The sequence below is a fragment of the Lissotriton helveticus genome, chromosome 8, assembly GCF_964261635.1.
Source record: "Lissotriton helveticus chromosome 8, aLisHel1.1, whole genome shotgun sequence".
Taxonomy (NCBI): Eukaryota; Metazoa; Chordata; class Amphibia; order Caudata; family Salamandridae; genus Lissotriton; species Lissotriton helveticus.
In genome coordinates, this window is record NC_136069.1 from 748583680 (window position 1) to 748606043 (window position 22364).

The following is a 22364-nucleotide window of genomic DNA, read 5'->3' on the forward strand; positions in this document are numbered from 1 at the left end:
AACGTCTACGATTTCAACATACCGAGGCCATTCTACAATTTGCAAGAAAGAACCATCATATCACCAGGGAAGGCCACCGTATAATCTTCACGCAGGACTTCTCCAAAGAGACGGTTGAGACAAGAAAAGGCTTCCTGTCATTGAGAAATAAGCTGAAGTCAAAGGATATTCAATTCTCATTCGCAGGTCCGGCAAGATTTAAGATCATCGACCATGGTAAACCTCGCCTCTTCGCGAACCCCCATGACCTTGCATGCTACCTGGAAGACTCACCTCCACAATTTATGGACTCCTCAAGCGGAGCCTCCAACAGACGGAAAACAGAAGCGCAAGAGTCTGCTAGCCGCTGACTGTGTTTGGCTTGGTCTGGTGAAACATCTCCCTCGTTCAATGTAGGTCAGATGTTTTGTTGGTCATGAACTGCAGGTCACTACAAATGGTTTAATTGGTCCTGTTTATAGGTATCACCATTTACATACACCAAGTAATAGGTTCAAAGTATTGAGTTCACTCCCCTTGGGGAGCTTCCTCTTGTAACTGAATAATTGTATAATTGTGTTCAACCTCATACTGTTTTATACTGTTAGGACATGTTGTAGGTACTCCACTGGTGCTATACTTGAGCACTTCCGGTTCAACGGGTACTCGTTGCACCACCTATGTTCTTGTTGGCAGCGCCATCTACAATTCCAGATACTCAAGTTGATTTTCTATCGTCACGCAGCATTGTGCTAGTGTGTTTATCTGCAGGCCTGTTGGGTCTATAAGTTACTATTACCAAATCGTCAGTTTTTGTTCATACTTTATGGTCTTTTGATTGTAATGTCATATGGCTATCGGTCCTGAACCTCGCATTGAGACCCCGCACTGAGACCTTTCTCTGATTATGTTAAGCTTGTACGGTCGCACAGTTATGCTAAGAGCACCTAACATGTTGATTCTCCTGTTGTTCTATTACCCTTCTATAAAGTCCTGTGTTGACTATGGACGGTACTGCCGTCACAGCTCCTAGGTTCGATTTCTCTAGGGGTGGGAGAGGGGTGGGAGGTGGGTGGGGAGGAAGGGGTCTAGGGGCACGCGGTGGAGGAGGGAGGATCATGGGGGCATGGGGTAAATGTAATTTTGGTCGTTTAAGTATTGTTTTCTTTAATTCCTTTGTTATCCACAGCACAGACATCAAAAGTAGTATTGCATATGTCGCACGTAGCTAGCCCACTAATCGTTCACACTATTGGCTACCACAAGTTTACTGACTTAAAAAGACTTCTAATGCTCACCTGTCCCAGCTATGTCTGCTCACTCCCCTGCCGTGTAACGTATGAGTCCCATGGTTTGCACAACTCCAATCGCAGTATGCCAGCACTTCCCTTGCGACAATCAACTGCTAGATGACACCAAACAAATCACTGGTAGAAAGTCTCAACATAGTTTCTTTAAACGTCAAGGGCCTTAATCACCCAGTTAAACGTAAAAAGACCCTTGACTATTTAGCAAAATCCAAAGGCGATATCATCCTGCTACAGGAGACAAAATTGTCAAATCAAGATGCAGAGTTCATTAAACAACATTGGATTTCGCACACCCTTTGTTCCTCCACAGTCCACAAGAAGAGGGGAGTGATTACCCTAATCTCGAAAAAGTAAAACATTCTGGAGGACTAACTACGTGGGTGGCATCCCATCTAGGGTGTGAGGCCCAACGCTTATTGGTGCCATCCGACGATATTCTTGTGGTCTTACTGTCCTGGCCGAATCAAGCAAAACTTGTCCTGATCAACATCTATTCAAGGCCAGTGGGAGTTGCCAGGGAGTCATCCACCATTGATGAACTCTCAGCTTACTTAGCTGAAACAGCAGGAGATCTACCCTACATAGTGGGGGGGGGGCCTAAATTCTCATTTTGAGCCACTGCCAGGCATCCTAGATGGATTCCCGACGGAAGAGGAGACCAGGTGGTTAGTACCTCCCGTAGAAGCCCCTCCCCCAAAGGCATGGACCCCCGTAGCATTGCAGATCACAGCTCTCACCCTAAAATTCGGAATTAGAGCCTGTAATGGGCGTGCCAAGTCAGACGTACCCAGTAGAACCACCTACAATAAAGTAGGAAGAGAATCCCGACTGGATTACGTTTTGGTACAGATAGTGAATTGGCCCACTATCAAGGATTTTAGGGTGACTGAAAGGTCAGATAGTGATCACAATGCTTTAGAACTTGATCTTATCCACCCTGGCCTTCAAACCCCTGCAACTATGAGTGAGGGAAACAAACCTGAACTTCTCCTGGCTAATAACAGAAGAAGAATCAGGTGGGAAAACATAGCCTCGAGTCAGGAGAAGCTTCCGAAGCTGTATGCAGGATTAATCCCTATTCTAGAGAGAGTAGGAGACTTAGCCATCGGGGTGGGCGACAAAGATACTCTGGGTAAATTACACCAGGCACATGAGGATCTCGTAAAGGGTGCCGCCCCCATTCTATTTAGCAATGTACAAAACTCGAAGAGGGGGCAGGTACATAAATCCTCATGGTACAATAAAGCCTGCAAAAAGGCAACGGAAGAACTCCTTAGAAATATCAAGGAGGGTCAAGGAGGAGAGAAGGTAAGAGAAAGTAGACGGGTATATAAAAAACTCCTGGCCCATGCTAAAACTGAATGGGAGGAGAATCAATGGGAGGAGATAAATAATTCTCTTGTGAAAAGGAGACCACAGGACGTTCTGGAGAGTGGTGAATGGGGGGTCGGGGAATCTCCACTCAGCTATCGAGCCTAACATCGCACCAGGGGTATGGCAGACCCACTTCCAATCCCTCTACCGCTCTGAGTTGAGAGAAACCACGAATGATGCCGGGGGTGGCCAGGCAGTATATGAGGGAGAACCAATAACAGTGGGAGAGGTTAGGGCAGCAATAGCAGGTCTGACATCGGGCAAGGCGCCAGGATTGGACGGCCTACCTGGGGACTTGTTCAAGCAGGAACCCGATGTCTGGGCCCCTACCTTGCTGCTCTGTTTAACGGAGTTTTGAGCGGCATGGAGGTTCCAAGCACTTGGCTGGGGGCAGAGGTGGTTCCTATATATAAGAAGGGCTCGCCCCTGCTTCCAGCCAACTATAGACCAATCAGCCTAATTGATGTTCCACAAAAGTTGCTTGGTAGGGTATTGCTGAATCGACTGCAGGAGTGGGAGGAAGAAACGGGTGACCTTAGCCCCTATCAGGCAGGATTCAGAAAGGGGGTTTCAACAGTGGACCAGGTTTTTAGATTAAATATGATCTATTGGAGGGCAGCGATATTCGATGGCGGCAGTTTATACACAATATTTGTGGATTTAAGGGCCGCCTTCGACTTGGTGCCCAGAGGTAAACTTTGGAGTGTCCTGTCAGAGATGGGTGTACCTGCGGACATTTTGATAATCTTACAGAGATTACATCACAACAACTATGCACGAGTGAGGTGTGGGAAGTCTGGGGAACTGACGGACCGATTCCCCGTTGACAGGGGGGTTAGGCAGGGCTGCGTGCTTGCACCGACCCTGTTCTGCCTCTTTGTCAACGGGGTAATCGCCCACTTGAATGGTACTGAAAACACTGATGCCCCAAAATTGAACGGCAGCAGGGTGCCTGCAATTATGTTTGCAGACGACACCCTGCTCCTGTCCAAAACCCCAATGGGGATTCAGCGTATCCTTGACTCTTTTGTGGCTTTTTGTACAGACAGGGGTCTAGAAATCAACGCCACAAAAACTAAATTTATGGTCCTGAATCCTGGTCAGAAATTGCGCCCGAACCCACTATTGGGAGCATCAAGGCTTGAGAGAGTCTCCACCTTTGAATATCTAGGTGTAACCTTGAATGAGACTATGTCATGGGGGCCACATCAGACTAGAGCTAACCTCAAATTAGTGCAGACCACTGGGGGTATTGTGCGGATGATGAAGAGCTCGACATACCGGCCTTTGGGACCGCTCATACAGATTTATAAAGCACAGGCTAGGGGCGCCACTATGTATGGGGCGGAATTGTGGGGACACACATCAACTCGTAGTTTGTCGGCAACTGAGAACCATTTCATTAGACAGATAGTTGCACTTCCGGCCAGCACCCCGCTCCTTCCTCTGAGGCTGGATCTGGGACTGAGACCAATAGCTGATGAAATAGGTCTCAGACCCATAGTCTTCTGGCGAAGACTGTGGAGTAGTGAAGAACTATCTGCCTATAGGGCGGAACTGAGTGAGCTTCTAACCCATCCCAAAGCTTCACAAATCCCCTGGGTAAAATACATCCAAAAATCATGCACAACACTGGGGTTCCCCGATCTCTGGTCCGACCCTGCAAACGCCTCATTAAGCATCCCACGCAGAACTTTGGTCAAGGTCTTCCACGACCAGAAATTATCATCTGCCATGGACGGCCAGAAGGAGGGATCATTAACATCTGCATTCATGCTGAGCAAGGACTCTTACAGGCTGGAAAGGGTCTTGGACGCTATGTCCCCCGTGTTGGCCAGGAAGCTGTTTCTCCAATGGAGATATGGAACATTGCCCTTTAGATCTTTTACCAGCTCCTGGACAACCCCGCCCCTTTCTAAGCAGTGTCCGACATGCTCTTATGCGGAGGAGAGTGATCTACACGTGGCCCTGTTTTGCCCAACCTATATGAAAGCTAGGAAGTACTGGCTTTTACCACTTATTAGGAACTTTGGTTGTAGAGAGTACCTGCCAATGTATAGAATCCTAAAAACCGATGCTTCGAGTTTAACTGTGTTTGTACTGGCAAAATTCCTCACTAATGTCTGGCATACCCGCACTCGCATTTTGAAATCACAGGCCTCGAGTTAATCCCAAATCTTTTAAAATGTAACTCCGGTAGTTTTAATATTCAGAAATGATTTTATAGTGTATAGCATGTGTTGCTTTGTTATTGTTGTGGATTTTATCATGATTGTACATGTTTTACTGTTGCTGCATATCTTTTATGGCCATATGGCCGAAATAAAGACTGAATGAATATGAAAACATTTCTATTACCTCACACACTCACGATAACGACGGCAGACTGATTGTGGCCCACCTCAGGAGAGACGACGACCCCATTCATGTAGTAAACATTTATGGGCCAAACTCTGAAACCCCGGATTTCTGGGAATCTGTCACATCTGCAATAGAAACCATCCCCCAAGATGAACTCTTAATTGTTGGTGGGGACTTCAATCTCCCCCTAGACCCCCTTCTAGACCGCCAATCCAAATGCACATATCACCTTTCACGTTCCCATGATATTCTTAACCGTCTCTCCTCCAAATACAATCTACGCGACTCGTGGTGCCTACAACACCCAGACGGAAGCGACTATACATTCTACTCGGCCCCCCATAATTCTTATTTGAGAATCAATTACATACTAATCTCTAGACCATTCACGCACCTCCTAGAGGAGACTGACATAGCTCCCAAACTGGTCTCGGATCATTCTTGCATCTATTCCAAACTTGCAGGTTCACACACGATCATCCCCCCGAAACGTTGGCGCTTTAATGATGATGACATCCTGTCCGACCCTGAAAATAAAACTAAGATAGAGAACGCCATCCGCGAATTCTACACCTTGAACGTTTTGCCAGATTCAGACATTTCGGTTGTTTGGGATGCCTTTAAGGCCACAATTAGGGGTGTCATTATTAGCATTCGAGCACAAATGAATAAAAAAATGAACCTCGATCTGGAAACTCTCTCTCGAGATATATCAAGGCACTAGAAATCTCCCACGCAGCCGGAATGAATAATATATCCATCCTAGACCGCCTCACTAAACTGAAGTACGAATATAATGCAATTCTAAGCAAACGTGCGAGGGTATGGATAAACAATTTCAAGGCACTAAAATTATGCGAGGGCAATAAGTCCGGGAAACTTCTCGCGTCTTACCTCAAACATAAGAAAAAACAATTCCATATAGCTTCCATTAAAGACCAGGCCAACAACACACACCAAGCAAGGCAGCATTTTACACACCATCCAGTATTTCTACGAGGACCTTTACAAAAACAAATTGGCGTTCAACACAGATGAGTGCACCAAGTACTTGAACTCGTTAGACCTCCCTAGACTTTCTGATGAGGACTGCTCCAAGTTGGGCTCCCCGTTTACAGTGCAGGAAATCTCTACCTCCATCAAAACCCTTAAGAGCAACAAGGCCCCTGGCCCTGACGGCTTCTCAGCCAGTTTCTATAAGGAGTTTGAGGGAACTATCAGCCCGGTCCTCCTGAACCTCTTCCAGTCCTTTACGACTAAGGGTGCTGTCACTAACTCAATGAGCGTGGCCACCATAATTATCATCCCGAAAGAAGGGAAAGACCCCCTTCTAACGAAAAACTATCACCCAATCTCTCTCATAAATTTGGACTGTAAAATTTACGCTAAAATCCTAGCCAACAGATTGAATGGAATCCTTCCTAAATTAATTAGTAATTCGTAGGTGGGATTCCTCAAACATCGACTGTCCAATGATAACACGAGATTGCTCTGCCATGTCTTAGAGAAAGCCAAAATAACCGCCACCCCCTCCGTTGCCATCACCCTCGATGCTGAAAAAGCGTTCGACAGAGTGTCATGGCTCTTTCTACAGCACTGTATGCAATCCTTCAACCTGGGGAAGCCCTATATTGACATGGTAATGGCCCTCTACTCCTCCCCGTCAGCCCGAATTGCCATAAACGGTTCCCTCTCCGCACCTTTCCGCTTGGAACAGGGAACCAGACAGGGTTGCCCCCTCTCTCCAGCCCTTTTCCTCCTGGCCCGTGAACACCTCATAGCCAATATAAAACGTAACGAGAACATCAAATGTGTGGAATTTGGAGACAGGCGAATAAAATTGTCTGCATACGCAGACGACATCCTCGTGTTTACCGAACAGCCTGACTCCTCCATCGAGACCCTCATGTCCACTATAGAAATCTCTTCCCTACATTCCGGCTACAAACTAAACAGGGATAAGTCTGAGGTTAAATCTCTGAACATACTCGGCACCAAAGACATGCTGTGTAATTAGGGCCTGTACTGGCAACCTGGCTTCATTAAATACCTCGGTGTCGAATTTGGTAGCACTCTTGCTGAAACCCTTCAGCGTAACGAAAAAACAACCCTGGAGAAAATTAAAACGGCACTTGATGGCTGGTCCCCCCATTTCATAACCTGGTGGGGAAGAATCGAGGCCATTAAAATTTTGATTTCCCCACTGGTCAATTATCTCATCACTATGCTGCCCCTCACCTTATCCCCAGAATTCCATCACAAATTAGACGCCACACTCACAAATGTTCTTTGTAAAGGGAAGAAATCACAAATCAGCTTAAAGAAACTTCGCATAGACAAGTCTGCAGGGGGGTCAACCTGGCGGACTTCAAAAGATACCTAACTGCGTTTCTTGCCAAGCAGGGCTCCTACTGGTTATCACCCCCTGCGGGCTATTCCCCCGTGTGGCTTGAGATAGAGAAAGCCCTTCTCGGGAATGCCGCCCCGGCGACTGCCCTGTTCACGAAGCTGAATTCAATCACCTGCTCGAGACCTATTTTCTGAAATTCAATAGTGTGGCCCTTCTTAAAGTGGATAAGCTACTTGCTGCCTCCATCCGACGTTCACGTTGGGAATCGATATGGCATAACCCTACTGTGCTTTACTGGGGCAAACCTCTATATAATCACCTCTGGGTAGAAAAAGGCATTTTTTTCCCACCCCAATTATATGAAGGAACATATCCCCTCTCGTTCAAAGATCTTCAATCCAAATATAACCCTAATTCACTTGAATTTTATAACTTCCTAAATATAAAGGCGGAGATCACCAAGGCAAATCTCTCTTCTAACCCTCCCTCCCTCTCGGCCTACCTCGCCATATTAAACAGGCTAGGCCATCAAGTGTCATGGATCTATAAACTCCTACGCCCGCAACATTCCAATCTCAATGATCATCTCACACAGTTTTGAACATCACGCTCCTCTTTCCCTGTCTCAGACATGGAATGGGCCAAAACCTGGGACTCCTACATGCGCCACAAAATCAGCCCTTCACTATCCCAGACTAAATTCTGGCTTCTTCACAAAGCCTTTTGGACACCGGCACGTCTTTTCGCCCACAATATCAGAACTGACGCATTCTGCTGGAACTGTAATTGTGCTGAGGGTGACCTCGACCATCTTATCCTTCAATGTGAATGCGTTGCCCCCTTCTGGGATAAAGTCTTTGAATTCACTGATAAAGTCTTTTCTTTCTCCCCACCCAGTGAACTATCATACCTAGTCTTTGGGTTTCTCAAAGCCAAGTCCCTCAATGACAATGACAGGGCCTTACTAGACCTTCTACTCATGGCTGCTGTAAAGGTAGTCCTCAATAATTGGAAAGATACCCGGAAAGCTAGCTATGCCTGCTGGTTAAACTGGGTAATTAATCTTCGTGGCGCCGATAATATGGCTCTTCAACACTCCCCTTGGCACCCCCGCGTAGGCGTTTGTGTATCACCCGTGACAATTACTTTAGTGCCCACAAACCCCCATGAATCAACCTCACGCTCCCTTGACCCAACCACTCGCCCCCTTGACTTCACAATCTTACACTTTATAATGGCTGGTGTTTTCCTACCAGCACAGCTGGGTACAAAACAGCTCCCTTTAAATCAAGTCATCAAACTGTGGACCAATCTTGGGATACTACTGCTAACAACGTCAATTTTTGTGCTGTCTTATTTATAGTTTCCTATTTATTTAGCATCTTGTGTTGCTTCTTTAGTTTTTGCTGATTGCTTGATTATTGGTACTTACCTTCTTTCATCCCAGCTTCCATCCAATTACTGTACCTCAAGTGTATGTTTTAGAATCAACTGGTCGCTATCGTATGTACCACATTTGTATGATTGTCATCATTCACCTTTGTTTTTCCTTATTTCTGAAACTACCAATAAAAACTTTTGAAATCAAAAAGAAATATGTTTTTCTGACGAGACGAAAAGGGGAATAGGTGTGAATTTTACCTACGAGGACAGCAAATTCATCCACTTTCTACGTCTCTTCCTCATAAATGTGCTTGTCCACAAGGCGCGGCACTACGAAGATGCGTTAGGAAAATGTTTTTTTTCTTTTTTTCTAGTAATCCTTCTTAATGTGTGGAGAATGGACAGTGTAGTAGAGGTAGGGATGAGATGTAAAGGGAGGGGACTAATAAATATCTAAATGTGAGGTGTGGAAAAAATTGAAATTGCTGCCATAAAACACTCACAGTCATTGCTCAGATGTGGTAAAGATCTAATAGAAGTTGGCGAGCTGCTACAACAATGGAAATAGGGGTGTTGTCTTTAATCTCCGTCTTTCACAATAGCTTTATTTCTGGAGCACAGGACAACTAAAGAGGCCTTGAAATGAATAAGGGGGGCCCATCCATTTCGCGTTGCCCCATGTCAGGCTTCAGTAATCGAACAGTTGATCCTGTGTTTAGTGTTTAGTATTTGTGTGAGCTATGGGATTGTGCCCCTTTATTCATAAATCGCAGTCGTGGGGGAGTGGCCGCACTCGGGGCGGGTCTCCGCAGTAAGAATATTCTTTCCGTTCCAAGTGCGGAGACTTGCCCTCGACTGCGGGCCTCCACCACGAGTTCTGAGGCCCTTTGTGAATCAGGTCCCCAGAACTGTACCCGGTGAACTCAGAAATCCTAATGCTAAAGCTCCTACCCTGCTGTGCAGGATTCATGCCTCAGTTCTTTCTATCTGGCCTCTTTTTGTGAGCACCAGTTCCACACCCTAACTTCCCTTCGTGCTTCTTCAGGCTTTTGTGCTGTAAAGAAATCAGACCTCAGTAGGAGTTCATATTCAGTCTGTGGAATGATCATTTTGAGGGGTGGGCATTGCCCCGTCTTTACAAGTGTTCTCTTGCTCATAGACGTTCCAGATCCTAAAGTGCTCAATTTGTGCCAGGGGTGAGCAGCAGCGCTCACTTTTTGGGCATAGGAACTAATTTTTCATCATCAGACTTTGAAACAGACAAAAAGAGTGGAAGGCAGAAAAAAGGGAGGAAGAGAAAGGACTGATGACAAAAGAAGCATCAGGTGCAAACAAGAATAGGCAGCCCGAGTATTGACTAACACCCAGCTTTTAATAACGCTGTCATTCAGCAACCCTGGCATTTGGCACATTCAGTGGCAGGGTCCAAAGAAGACCTTTGTCCCCTTACACATTTTTATTTTTCAAATTAAGCACTGAATGTCTTCACTTCATTCTGCAGCCAGGTGTAGAGATCAAGGGCCATATGTACAAAAAACCTTTTTGCAGTCTTAAACAGCACGATTTCTGCAAATTGGGACATGTGCGACAGCAAAGAAGGCTTTTAAACTGGTATTTGTATTTGAAAGGGTTGTGTTAAATGCGTCCCTTCCTAATACTGATTAGTAGTGGTATGTATGACTCTTTTGCGAGCAAATTACAGTCGCAAAACATTTGACTGCCACCTCAGAGGAGGTGGTAACCATTTGCAAATGGGAAGGGGCTCCCATTTCATTTTTAACTTTTTAAACGCTTCCATTTTCCTTCAAGGAAAAAGGACTGCAATTTTAAAAATTTGCTTTATTAAAAAGCAGTCACAGACATGGTGGTCTGCTGACCCGTACAGGGCGCCATCCCTATGATGGCTGCAATTCATAATGGGTCGCAAACTACAACTTACCTCCTTAATATTCATGAGATAGATTGATTTACGACCCACAAGTCATCGCTAAATCAAACTTAATGTGTTTCATACATTAGGAATAGTAATTTCCTAATTGGAATTCACAGAAAGTTGAAATTAGGTAATCACTATTCCTAAAATGTTTACATATGCCCCCAAGTTCCTTAGTATATTGGTGTAAAGCCCTGTCTAGTCTGGGATGGATTTTCTGCCATCTTTGCGGGGAGAACATCACTACTATACAAGAATGTAGGGGTCAATGGGAAGCACTCTCAGCCTATTTCCCACTGAGCATTGACCTAGATCAGTCTCCTTTGTGTTGCAAAACTATATCCACGTAAAATTCCTAGCAGGACTCCAGTGTTGTCAGAAAATCATTATGTGTGTGTGTGGCACTATGGGAAGGCATGAATTGAGGACCATTCTCATTTGAAATGTCCCATCGCCCAACATGGCAAAGGCTCTGAAAGAACCTGGGCATTCAAGATATTTTCATGTCTTGAAATATATTTCTCTAGAGACTTTCCTCTTATGTAAAAAATAATTTTAGAAGTCTATTGAGGATTGTCAAACATGATTGCAAAAGATGAGTATAGGGAAGTTAGGCCCTCTGAGGCAAGATATAATGTATATATTGTATAGTAATTGCATTATGTAGTGCTTACTAACCTTGATGATGTATTGAAGGGCTTTACACTGGGCAGCACGCTGCTCCGGAACTCCGCGTTAGTGTTTAGTTGCGTTGTTATTGGTTATTGTTGGTAACTGGGATTAGCCTTGTGCTCTCAATGAAACCGTTCTATGTGTTTCCTCCAGTTTCTTGTGGTAGAATAAATTATTGTTTCAGGGTGATAATTAATTTGGGGCATATGTGATTTCATGCAGATGGTTGGTGGAATTAATAGATGAGCTAATGGAGTTAGGTTTTCAAATGAGGAGGGTCTTTGGAATGGAGTGTGGACAATTTGAAGAAACACAATAATAGAGATGCAACAAACAAGAGGCCATTAGCAGAAATGCCTACATGATTTCAAAATGTAACACTGTGTATTTAAAATAAGAAGTTTAAGTAAGTAAAAAAAGATATTGAATTCATTGTTGTGGGGGCAGGGTGGGTCGCACTGCATCCTACGGGTTGTATGTCTCACTTATGGCATACCAATGGGGTTCCTTGGTGTCCCCCGCGTTAGACTCGTCATTAAGCCAGACTACCATCTTGAGATGAGTGTTGTTGTGAATCTTCCATCACTACTCCAAGTGCTTATACCCCTGTGACTCCAACCTTTCTTAGGACACTGTACTACACGGTGTCTTTACATGCCGGGAGTCGATGTTGTGAGCCAGCAACCCAACTAGGGTGAGTCCTTGATTCCTTCAGCTACCATAGGAGTACAGGCTCCTTAATACCTGCTTTTTACTCATTTCCTTTTGCCACTCCACGCACGAACATTCCACAACCTTGTGATGCATGTTTCTAGACACTATGAATGTTTCACCATTGCGGCAGCACGTGCAGAGTGTACGGCGAAATATTGCAGGGGATGCATACTATGAATTGAACAGCGTCCACTTTTATCTAACCATTGTGTTTTGTTTTGTCAGGTTGGCTGACCATATTTAGAGGTACCACACTTAGGGTGCTGTTTGTGGTCTATCATCGTTACCTAACTAGACAAGACACAAGTGGTGTAGCTAAAATATTTTTTGGTCCTGAAGAATTGCTGTCAAATTGACACGATGGCTGGGTATGGGATGTTTCCTACCTGATAAGGGAAAAGGATTCCCTTCTTGATCCATGTGTCTACGGTTAGGCTCTTCCCTTTGTACTTAATCTTGCTATTGGCCCAAAGGGATTCTAAATTAGACCCTTTAATACTGTTTTCTAGTTTTTTGGCAAACTTAAATAGTGCCATCTTTGTGTTTTTAAAAATGGATTTGGAAGTATGTGGGTATAGTCTATTTGTTGCTAGCAGTGCAAGGGGGCTTAGGTTATTGAGGATTACCCTCTCTATCTCTAGCCATGCCGGGGTGTATCCGGTAGGTGTCGGTCCACCTGTATAACTGTATTCAAGAGACATGTTTTATGGGTACACCATGTGTACATTAACTAGACTGTCATGTTATGTAACGTTGCCAATGCTGACCTCCCTTGCGCCGCAATCATGTGTATAGATATGAAAACGCGATGCTACAACTCGCCTACCAAGGCTCGTCCCTATCTTCTCTTTTCTTTTTCTTTGTCTTTTCTTTCTCCTTGTTGAACGACTACCAATGTCCGCCGGGTTAGGCTTGTATTATCCATTAAGGCGCACCACCCTCACATTATGCATGCACATGTAAAAATGTTGCCTTGGATACCCTTGCATACCCTGCTATACGCCTTCTGTATACCCTGTGAAAAACCAATAAAGTATTTTTTTAAAGAAAGAATTGACACGATGGTAAGAAACATGTCAACCACTTTTTAGAGCGTAATATCCTGTAGCATTATAACAGGGGCTCGACACATCTTAATTTTTAATCAGGTTAGAAGCCATTTTCATTAAAATTGTCTTGATTGGACTTCTAATTCCTGTTTTAATCCTTACACTGTCTAGTGACCCCCGTTCCGCACATCTACACCCTTTAGGTCCCTCACACCCACTGCACCAAACGGCATGGAATAAAAGATCTCCGCTAAAGAGCCCCTCGAGGAGCAAGCCCTATGATGAAGCATGACACCTAGCTGGCTGGGTGTGTGAGGGCCCTTATTCCGCAAGGAGGAATTCCCCTTTTTTCTCCCACCACTTAGTGAACACTGCCTCACACTTAGCAAACCTTTCCCTTTTTTGTCTCGCCTGTTAGGAACTGCATACTCATTTTGTTTTATCTAACTTTCCATGCCATGGGTGTAGTTTCTACATCATATATTATGGTTAGCTCATTTAGGCAGTGGGTGCAGCCAGGGTTCAAACACAATGGGACAAAGACCCAATCTTTGGTATAGACCATATATTATGGCATCACAGGAGAGATAAATATGGCAAGGACTAGACAATGTTTACAAGTTTTAAGGGTCGACACAAATACACTAGGCCCAGGGTGGAAGCATCTCAGTGTGCAGCGTTTAAAAACCTGCAAAAAAATTTCGTAAAAAAATAGGGGAAACCACACAAAAAAGGTCATTTTCACACAAGGTCAATGAAAAAATGAACTCTGTATTTTGTCTTAAAATCATTCACCTATATCAGAATGATATTTATTTGTTGGACTTTCATTAAAGATTGTGGAACGTTTTGGAGTGCTATATTTAAAAGGATTCATTTATTTATAGATTTGAATTACCAAAATCTGCCTCCTTGGGAATCCCGAACTATGATTTATTCAAGTTAAGACAACTGAAAAATGCATTATAACTTGTGTTTACAGCCTTACTTTCAGCTAATCATATTATGCTACGATATGGAAATTCAACAACTCTTCTTCCAGACAGGAATATCTTCTGAAATCAGAAAATGTACCTTTTGGGTGAAAATGTGTAATGGTTGAAGCTGGCAGGCACAGAAGACTTGAGAAATTTGAAAACATCTCGAAGATTTTTTTCGGAAGCTAGTGGTGGTGCAGAACAGATTTGTTTAAAGTTAAATTTTTTGACCGTGGGAATAACTTTTGAGGTTTTGTGTGGTCGTTTCCTGTCTGGTTGTTTGTTTCTTTGTCTCGCATGTCTGTATTTTTCCCCTCATGTTTTCCAAAAACGTGTTTTAAAAATAAGCAAGTTGGCTTAAGTCGTGCTTGGAATGTATTCATTGTTTAGTTTGCCATTATCCAGTGGGGTTGGTGTTTCTGCACACTGTGGGTCAAAATGAAAAATATAGTAGTTCGTGGAAGATACTATTTCTGGATTTTATTTGATAGTTCGTATTGCTTCCGCTTCCTTGTTTTTGTCACCATCCTGTCTCAGCTACTTTCTGCTTAGCGCACCAGGATACACTGTGTTTACGGGCAGCCATGGGGGACTTTATCGTATAGCACTTTCATACCTGGGACTCAATGACCAAGCACCTTCAGACGCTTTAATATCAAGTTTTATATAGTTTGTTCAGAGTTAAGTTTTGACATGCTTTGTGTGAGTTATTGTGACAGTGAAATGAATGCGATCTGTGATGGTCACTGCTCTGTGTTGCTTAAGGGAGCTTAGGTGCAATCCTCACTCAAGGGAAAATTGTGTGGGGGGGGATATCTAGATGGTACCCATCATATGACAATAACTACGTGGGACAAGCACAGCCAGGTCTGTGTCAGGCAGCGCATCCAGCCGTGGAAGCAGATCGACCACCTGCCAGAATGCCCGAATGGCCAATCAGGGCCCGAATGTGACATCTCGTTACCATTATTAAAGTGACCCGTTTGCATTCTGTGTGACTTTTGAAAAGTAACATGACTTGGACATGAGGCATGCATCTGTGTGCGTGGTGCCTTTCCGTCTGTGCTGCGTGGCAGTCTCACGCTTCCTGGAACACTCTCTGGCGTGTGGCTGCAGTGTGCCAGGTGCCCTGTGGGCGGTGTGGGTGGCGCCCTAAGGTGCACAGAGCGCCCTGTGGGTACAGAGGCGCGCGTTGCAGGCTCACACAGATGCGCCCCGACACCGCACCGAGGGACTCCCCGCTCTGTGGCTGCGCCCAGCTGCCTTCGGCCCTTTAAACTCCTGAAAGCGTCTTAATCCCGCTGTGGGCAGGTCCTGCACGGCCGCTCCCCTCCCCCCGCCTCCCGATTGGTGACAGCGCCCGGGCGAGCGGCGCAGCCCGCACCGGCCCGATCCCCGCTCTGTAACTGGAGATAGACGGACGGACGGAGCGCTGCCGCCGCCTCTCCCCGCTCCTGGACACCGCGGCGGGGCTGCAGCACTGACGAGCAGGCGCCCGGGGAACCGTGGCTGGATTGTACCTCTGGGAAACTTCAGACTCCTTCGTGCCGGATGGATTATGGGACTCTAAACATGAGGCAGGTAAGTCACACGCGGAGACCAGCCAGGAAACATGCCCACGGGCAATCTGAGGATGTAACCCAGGGGGCTAATGCGCCTGTTGCACCGATCATTCTGTAACCTAAAGATTCCTGTCTTTTGGAGGCTGGCAAAGCATGGAAACTTTCCGAGGCAGATATGTTGCCATTCAAATGCGGCGATTGTTTTAGGTATGGATAAAGCAACGTACATTTTTTATCACGATTAATTGATTCTTGGATTCGTAGGGGGAGGGCGTGCTGCTGTTTCCGATCTTATGTGAAACTTCACTTTCTGCCAAACCCCTTCAGGCTCAGGGCTGCCCCTTTGGCAAGGCGGCTTTTGGGAGTAAAAAAAGCATGGAATGAATGAGACTTTTCCAGTTTTGTTTCTCGGGGTTGGGCAGCGGTGTCAGGCGAGGCATTGAGCGATTCTCTTGTCAGCAGGGCAGGCACGCTGGGCTTAAAATATGCAAATCCGGTGTAATTCTCTATGGGCTGAATAGAGCCCGGGATCTTACCATATGCCTTTGGAATAGATTCCCACTGTTCCAGCTACACTTTGACTCGCTGGTAATTGCAAGGGACAGTTGCTCAAGAATGTAAACCTCCTATTAACTATATGGAAAATAAAAAAATCTAACTTGTTTGTATGTGCGACACACAGTTTGGTTAATGACTACGAGGAGTGGGGCGGTTGTTTTTTTATTTAAATTACGGATGCCGGCATCTCAACGCTTACCAAGATAATTAAGGAATGTATTTGCGACGTGTTGTGTGTACTGGCAGCCGCGTCTCACAGAGCACGTTCCCAGCTTCCAGCGAGGTTGGCAGCTGAAGCGGGTATGTAGTTTGTGCCAAGAGGTACTCTGCTCCAGTCTTTTGAGCGCTAGCTGCTTGAGGGAGCGTTGTCAGGCTGGGCTGCTCACCCCGCCTCCCCACACAGTGCCACCCCGCATTCTGAAAGGGAAACACGTTTTTGGAGGGGGGGGGGTTGTTAATTAGTGGCTGGATATTACGCTGTGCGAAGTCGGGCTGTTTCTCCATGTGTGTTGTTGTCTTCAAGCTTTGATCAGTTAGGTGGCAAATGGACAAGCAATGTAACTATGGCAACCGGCAGCGCTCCCGGCCTGTGTTTTAAGCCCGGGACAAGAAAGGACACTTGTTGAAAAATAGGTTGTGCCTGAGTCTTAGTGTTAAGATGCCATTTTTTATTGGTGGAGAATTCTCATTAAAAGTTAAATTATACCAGCATGCACGTGTCTGCTTTAACGCTGTCCAAGCGTATACAAGTCCAAATATAAATCCATAAAGGTACCGGAAATGAAGAAAAAAACCTGTCAGTGCACTGTACCAAGGACTATAAAAAATGCGTCCGTACTTGTCCTCCACTTCCCAAAGAATGTGATTGAGTAGGCCCGAAAGAATAAGTTTGCGGAGTCATAGATAGATAGATGCATTGATACGCCCCTAAGAGAAACGTATTCTGCACCCTGCCTGCAGGTGGCAGTGTTGGGCTGTGTATGATATCAGAGGATCTCGCGAAGCCTGGGAAATTCAGCTCTTGGCAGGTAATTCACGCCCCCTCGCTAAAAAGTGCCAACTTGACCAGAGCTGGACTGTAAAATATTAAACTGCACGCGAAGCAGTCTATGTGTACCGGTCCACTAATGACAGCTGGTTTAAATAGGAATTAAAATGGCGCTCGACGCACTGACCTTTCAATATGACTTTCAAGTTGCCAGCTGTACAAGGCGCCTAACCTCTCAAGTACGTCCCGGTTCTCGGCGCTGTTTGGCTATATATTTATTATCTTTGCGTTTTGACTTGCATTGGTTTTGTTTTCAGACATGTTGCCTTGAGGGCGAATGCCCAATAGCACCCTAGCTCCGTGTACACGACCCTGGGGCACCTAGTTGTGTTGATAAATGCACTTTAAAACTTGGCTCAGATACATGAGAGCGTGATTCGGAACACCTAGGATTCGAGTCCAGAACTGGCTCCTAAAATTGTCAGCCATTTTAGCGATGTTTGTTCTGACTATAGTATTTTCTTCGTGTCTGTTTTGGACCGGAGTATGCTCTGGGGGACATGTCATTGGTTTCGCTCTTGCACCTGCCACACTTTTGTGGTATGTAGTGATTTTGTAAAGCAGTTTAGACCCAAGCGAATAAAATTCCACTTAATTGCGAACTATCGCCAAAATAGTTTTTATCAGATACCGATTGTCTTTTTGTGATCATTTTAGTATATTTGCCTACTTTCTTTTTATGTAGCGCTTCTTATCACATTTTTGATTTGCTAAGATCTGTGAACAAAGGCTGTTAATATAATTTTTTCAGTAGGCACACCAACATCTCCTTATGATAACCTCCCTCTATGATCACACTTTGTGCACATTCATACACGGTCATAATAATACTACTAGACCGTGTATTTTGCCTCCTGAGTAAAGGGGTACCCAAATGATGCAAGAGAGGGCAGTACAGTGTGGCCTCTGATGGGATTAATTCCCTCTGCTCTGGAGCTTCTCTCTCACCTAGTTATATTGTATTGTTTGTTCCCACTATATTATCACATGTAAGGTGCTGGTGTCTGGACCCACAGTTGAGTGACAGCTATGCTTTGACCTCTAGGTACTCCTTTTGTTATGAGTGATGTTATTTGGGGCATGTACCTAGTGGGGGTCGTTAAACTCGCCCTTGGACCCTCCGATTAATTGGTTTGTTTCACGTTAATATTATCACATTTACCGCACTCCGAAGGATTTGAATTTGTGATCCGCATATCGCCTCCGATGTCGGTGGTGAGCGTTTAACTCGTAAAAAAGAGGGCTACGTAGAGCAATGTGTATATAGTAAGCTCATCTAACCCAACCACATGAACAGAAAGTATGAAACAAAAAGAACGTGCACATGAAGCATTTTCCGAACTTCTCTGGTGACGATTGTAGGGCAAGTCCAACTTGTTCCCTCCAGAAACAATATTGATTTTCCTTTGCTCCGCAAACAGCAGTAAAAGTGAGCAGTGTTACAGTTCCCTCCTCGCCCAGGGCAAATATATCTTTTTTTAAATTAGGATATGAGCACACGCTGTTCTCTTCAGTTTACAACGCGTGGGAAAATGGTTTACTTTACTCCAATTATCTTCAGCCAGCCCAAGTAGGGCGTATTGGGCTATAAGGGTAGATGTCACAGCAAGACCCTAACTGGAAAAGACATTGCATGGCCCCATAAACCACACAGAATCTGCCTGCCTAGAATCCTAGCCTCAAGTTTTTTCTTTATCTTTCAGTGTTCTATACCCTAGGCATTGGTGCGCTTTACACGACACCAGATTACGTTACAGAAGGCCAGATTGTTTTTCTAGACAGCTTAAATGATTTGCTAAGAATCAGAGTATGTTGAGCTGATGCAAGAACTCGAACCTGGGGGCATATTTACAAGCCCATATCGCCACCAGAACAGCACTTTTTTTTAACTTTGTGGTGGGGAGACCAGTTTTGCCTCATCTACAAGGCAGTATTTCTGCCATGTAAATAAGACACCCTTTGAGTGGGCAGTGGGTGTTGCGGTGGGCGTCCCGCTGCAACACCCATTGATTTTTATGCTGCCCCATATTTACAAGAGTGGCATAAATATGTGGCAGCACCAAAATTAAGACCAGGGAAAACTTGGTCCTAACAGAGTGCAAGGAGGAGAAATGCTCTTTTTCTCCTTGTTTTTGCTGTTTTTATGTGTGCTGCATTGTGCTGCATTGTGCATTACACATAAAAACAGCAAAATGTCATTCTTGATTGTTTATGTGCAGGATGGTGTCCCTTCCTGACATCAATAATCCTTTTAAAAATGACGAGTTGCAACTGCTAGGTGTGCTGCACAATGCAGCACACATACAGTGCAGACCTGCGTTTCAGAAGTGGAGGAGCATGACGTTACCCCCTTGCATGCGGGGGTAATTCCCCCCGCTGTAATGGGGGGCGCGCGGGGGCGCGCACAACGCCTGCATGCTCATGACAAGCTCGGCACAGTGCTCAGGTGCTCATGACGAGCTGAGCTCGTCACGGCCACACCCGTTCCCATGGAACGTTCAGCACAGCAGGGGAATTATCCCCGCCTGTGAGCGTTCCACGGGCCATGACAAGCTCAGCTCGTCATGAGCACCTGAGCACTGTGCCTGAGCACAGAACGGGTTAAGCCAAGAAAGCTAACACTGCACTCCGCCACTTCTTTGTAAATATGCCCCCCTGGTTCCTTAGCTATAACATGGACTGTAGCTGTGACGCTAGGCCTCATTCCTAACCGCAATTTTACCATTTATCTCATTTTACCAGACGATTAAGGATTGAGTTAAAACTGCGCACAAACACATTTTCATTAAAACAATTCAGTATCCTCCAACAAAATCTTTGGGTTATGTGAATCATTTTAATGGCAGTCTCCCTTTAAATGTGATTTTATCATCAACATGAGACCACTCTCAAAGTTGTTTAGCAGTGACTGATAAGGGCGAAATCTGCCAGCCCATGGGAAAGGAAGCAAATATTAAACATCTCCATGCCATGGCGTGATAAAATAAATCCGTCCTAATGCAATCGCAACAAGTATGCAGAGTGATAAATTCCACAGGCCACAGCCCTTCAATTAGACCTCTCACCTCAGAAACCCAGAACAATATAGGGTCTGCACATTTTTAACACAAACATGAAAATGGGACTATTTCTTGGTGGAAGAACCCAATAGGACTCCCCTCTAAAATTTCTGCTGTTTGCTGGGAAATAAGTTTATTCGTGATTCATAGCATGAGCTAATGCGGGGAATGCCTGTTCATGCTCACCTACACTAATGCACAGGGGAAGGCGGTAAAGAGCAACAGTGTGCGGTACTCTGTAAAAACACATATTGCTTACTTTATGGCGGCACCAGGCAAGCACACCACCCTCAGATCACACGTAATGTTGTAAAATCCCGGTTTTATTAGCATTCCAATGGAACAGAGTGGGTTTATAAACTCCTGTAAATCAATGCAAATGCCCAGCAACTGGCTTAAGTAGTGAGGTCACTAAGGGGTGGGGAGGGATTCCAATAAAGTAAGTTGAAATAAAGTACCTAACTTCGGCTTGGTTCAATTGTACGGCTAAAGACAAACCAAATCGAGCTCATGGTTACTGGACTGTAGGTTTTTGAACGTGTCACAAGACAGACAAGCATTGGCAATGCCAATGCGTTCGCTTTGCTTTTTCAGTTCCGACAAAAATATTTAAAAAAGGCTTCTTCTGCTATGAGAAAACTAATTGAGATCGCTTTCGAGATGTAAAATAGTTCCTCATGTATTGCAATGCCAGCACTCCCTACAATGTGGATTGATACACCCAAACAGCTATAGATGAGTTAAAGGGTGAGTTACTCCTCTGAGTGGAGCCAAAGCCCACTCTGTATAGAATGGGTAAAAGCACCCCTTGTAGACAGCTGTGCTGTTTAGCCAGAGTTAAATACATTGTATCTTAACCCCTTGCGCGCTCGTGACGGAACCATTCCGTCACGAGCCATGGTGGGGCTGTGCTGGTGACGGAATGGTTCCGTCACGGCCCGGCAGCCGCGCCTGCGCAGCTCGTTCTATTGAGCGGGTGGGGCCGTGACGGAACCATTCCGTCACAAGCACAGCGCCACCGCGGCTCGTGACGGAGTGGTTCCGTCACGAGAATGGTGGCGCCACGTGGCCCCCCTAACACCACGGCGGAATTACCCGCCGCGGCCAAGGGGTTAAAATGTGGGCTGGTTGTTGATGATCAGGCTGGTTCTCTGGCAGTAATATGGTATTGTAATTTAAGGTGATATCCTATTGCCCCAGAAGCATCAAAATGACTCAATTGCCAAAGCAGGAGTTGATAAACTGCCACAGCATTCATTTTGCATAGGGTAATAATATCCTTGGATTGCCTTTGCTTAATAGCAGGCAGCAGGACACCGTACATTATTCTCCCAAGATGCTCTGAATATGATCGTGGTCGAAACATCTAGATATCAAACAGCAACAGCTGCATGCATTTTTAATTCAACTTTTTTTCCCCCATGGTAATTTGAAATACACAGTCGTACATGTATTTACCATCTGCACATCCCCAGAGAAGGGAAATTTGTTTAATTGAGCCACGGTAAAATGCACCAGTCAGGCCTGGCAGCGGTTGGTTTTGTGAGTCTGTAATTGAATTATCTTCATGTCGTTCGAGGGTTAACCTGTGGCATGTGTCGTAGGCAGGGTGCTTTTAGTGTTAAGTAAGTGGTGCTTCTTTTAATCTACCTCAATGGGTATAAAAAGATATTTCCAGAAAGTTGCTGAGTGATGCAGCTCCGAAGAGGGTTTCTCAGTTATGGCCAATCATGGCTACAGCTGAGATGTTATGTGTGTTGTCAAATTGAACAATGCTATTTGAAGTATAGCCTTTTGTGTTTCACTAGTTTCACTGAGGAACGTGCAGTACATTGAAAATGAGGCCACTAGACTTACTAGCCTCCACAGTTGCATTATGTGCTGCACAATTATGGATTTAACTCGTTGACCACCAAATCCCTCTCCTGCATCTGCTATTCAATTGTGCAGGTTTCACACAAAAATGTATCGAGCAAATTGATCAATAGTTAGTTAGGGTCCCGACATGGAACATAAAATACAGCGCCGACTTCTT

The 22364-nt window shown here is 45.1% G+C and overlaps 1 protein-coding gene across 2 annotated transcripts in view; it reads left to right on the forward strand.

Annotated features, from left to right (window-relative positions):
- MID1 (midline 1) overlaps nt 1-22364 on the forward strand; it is an 805692-nt gene that overhangs the window by 288597 nt on the left and 494731 nt on the right. Inside the window, exon 1 of one of the 2 annotated variants that reach the window (XM_078657583.1) lies at nt 15236-15683. The exons of the other annotated variant lie outside the window; for it this stretch is intronic. The gene's annotated coding sequence lies outside the window, so the exon portion shown is untranslated. Of the gene's footprint in view, nt 1-15235; nt 15684-22364 lie in introns of those variants that run through there. 2 annotated transcript variants of the gene reach the window in all.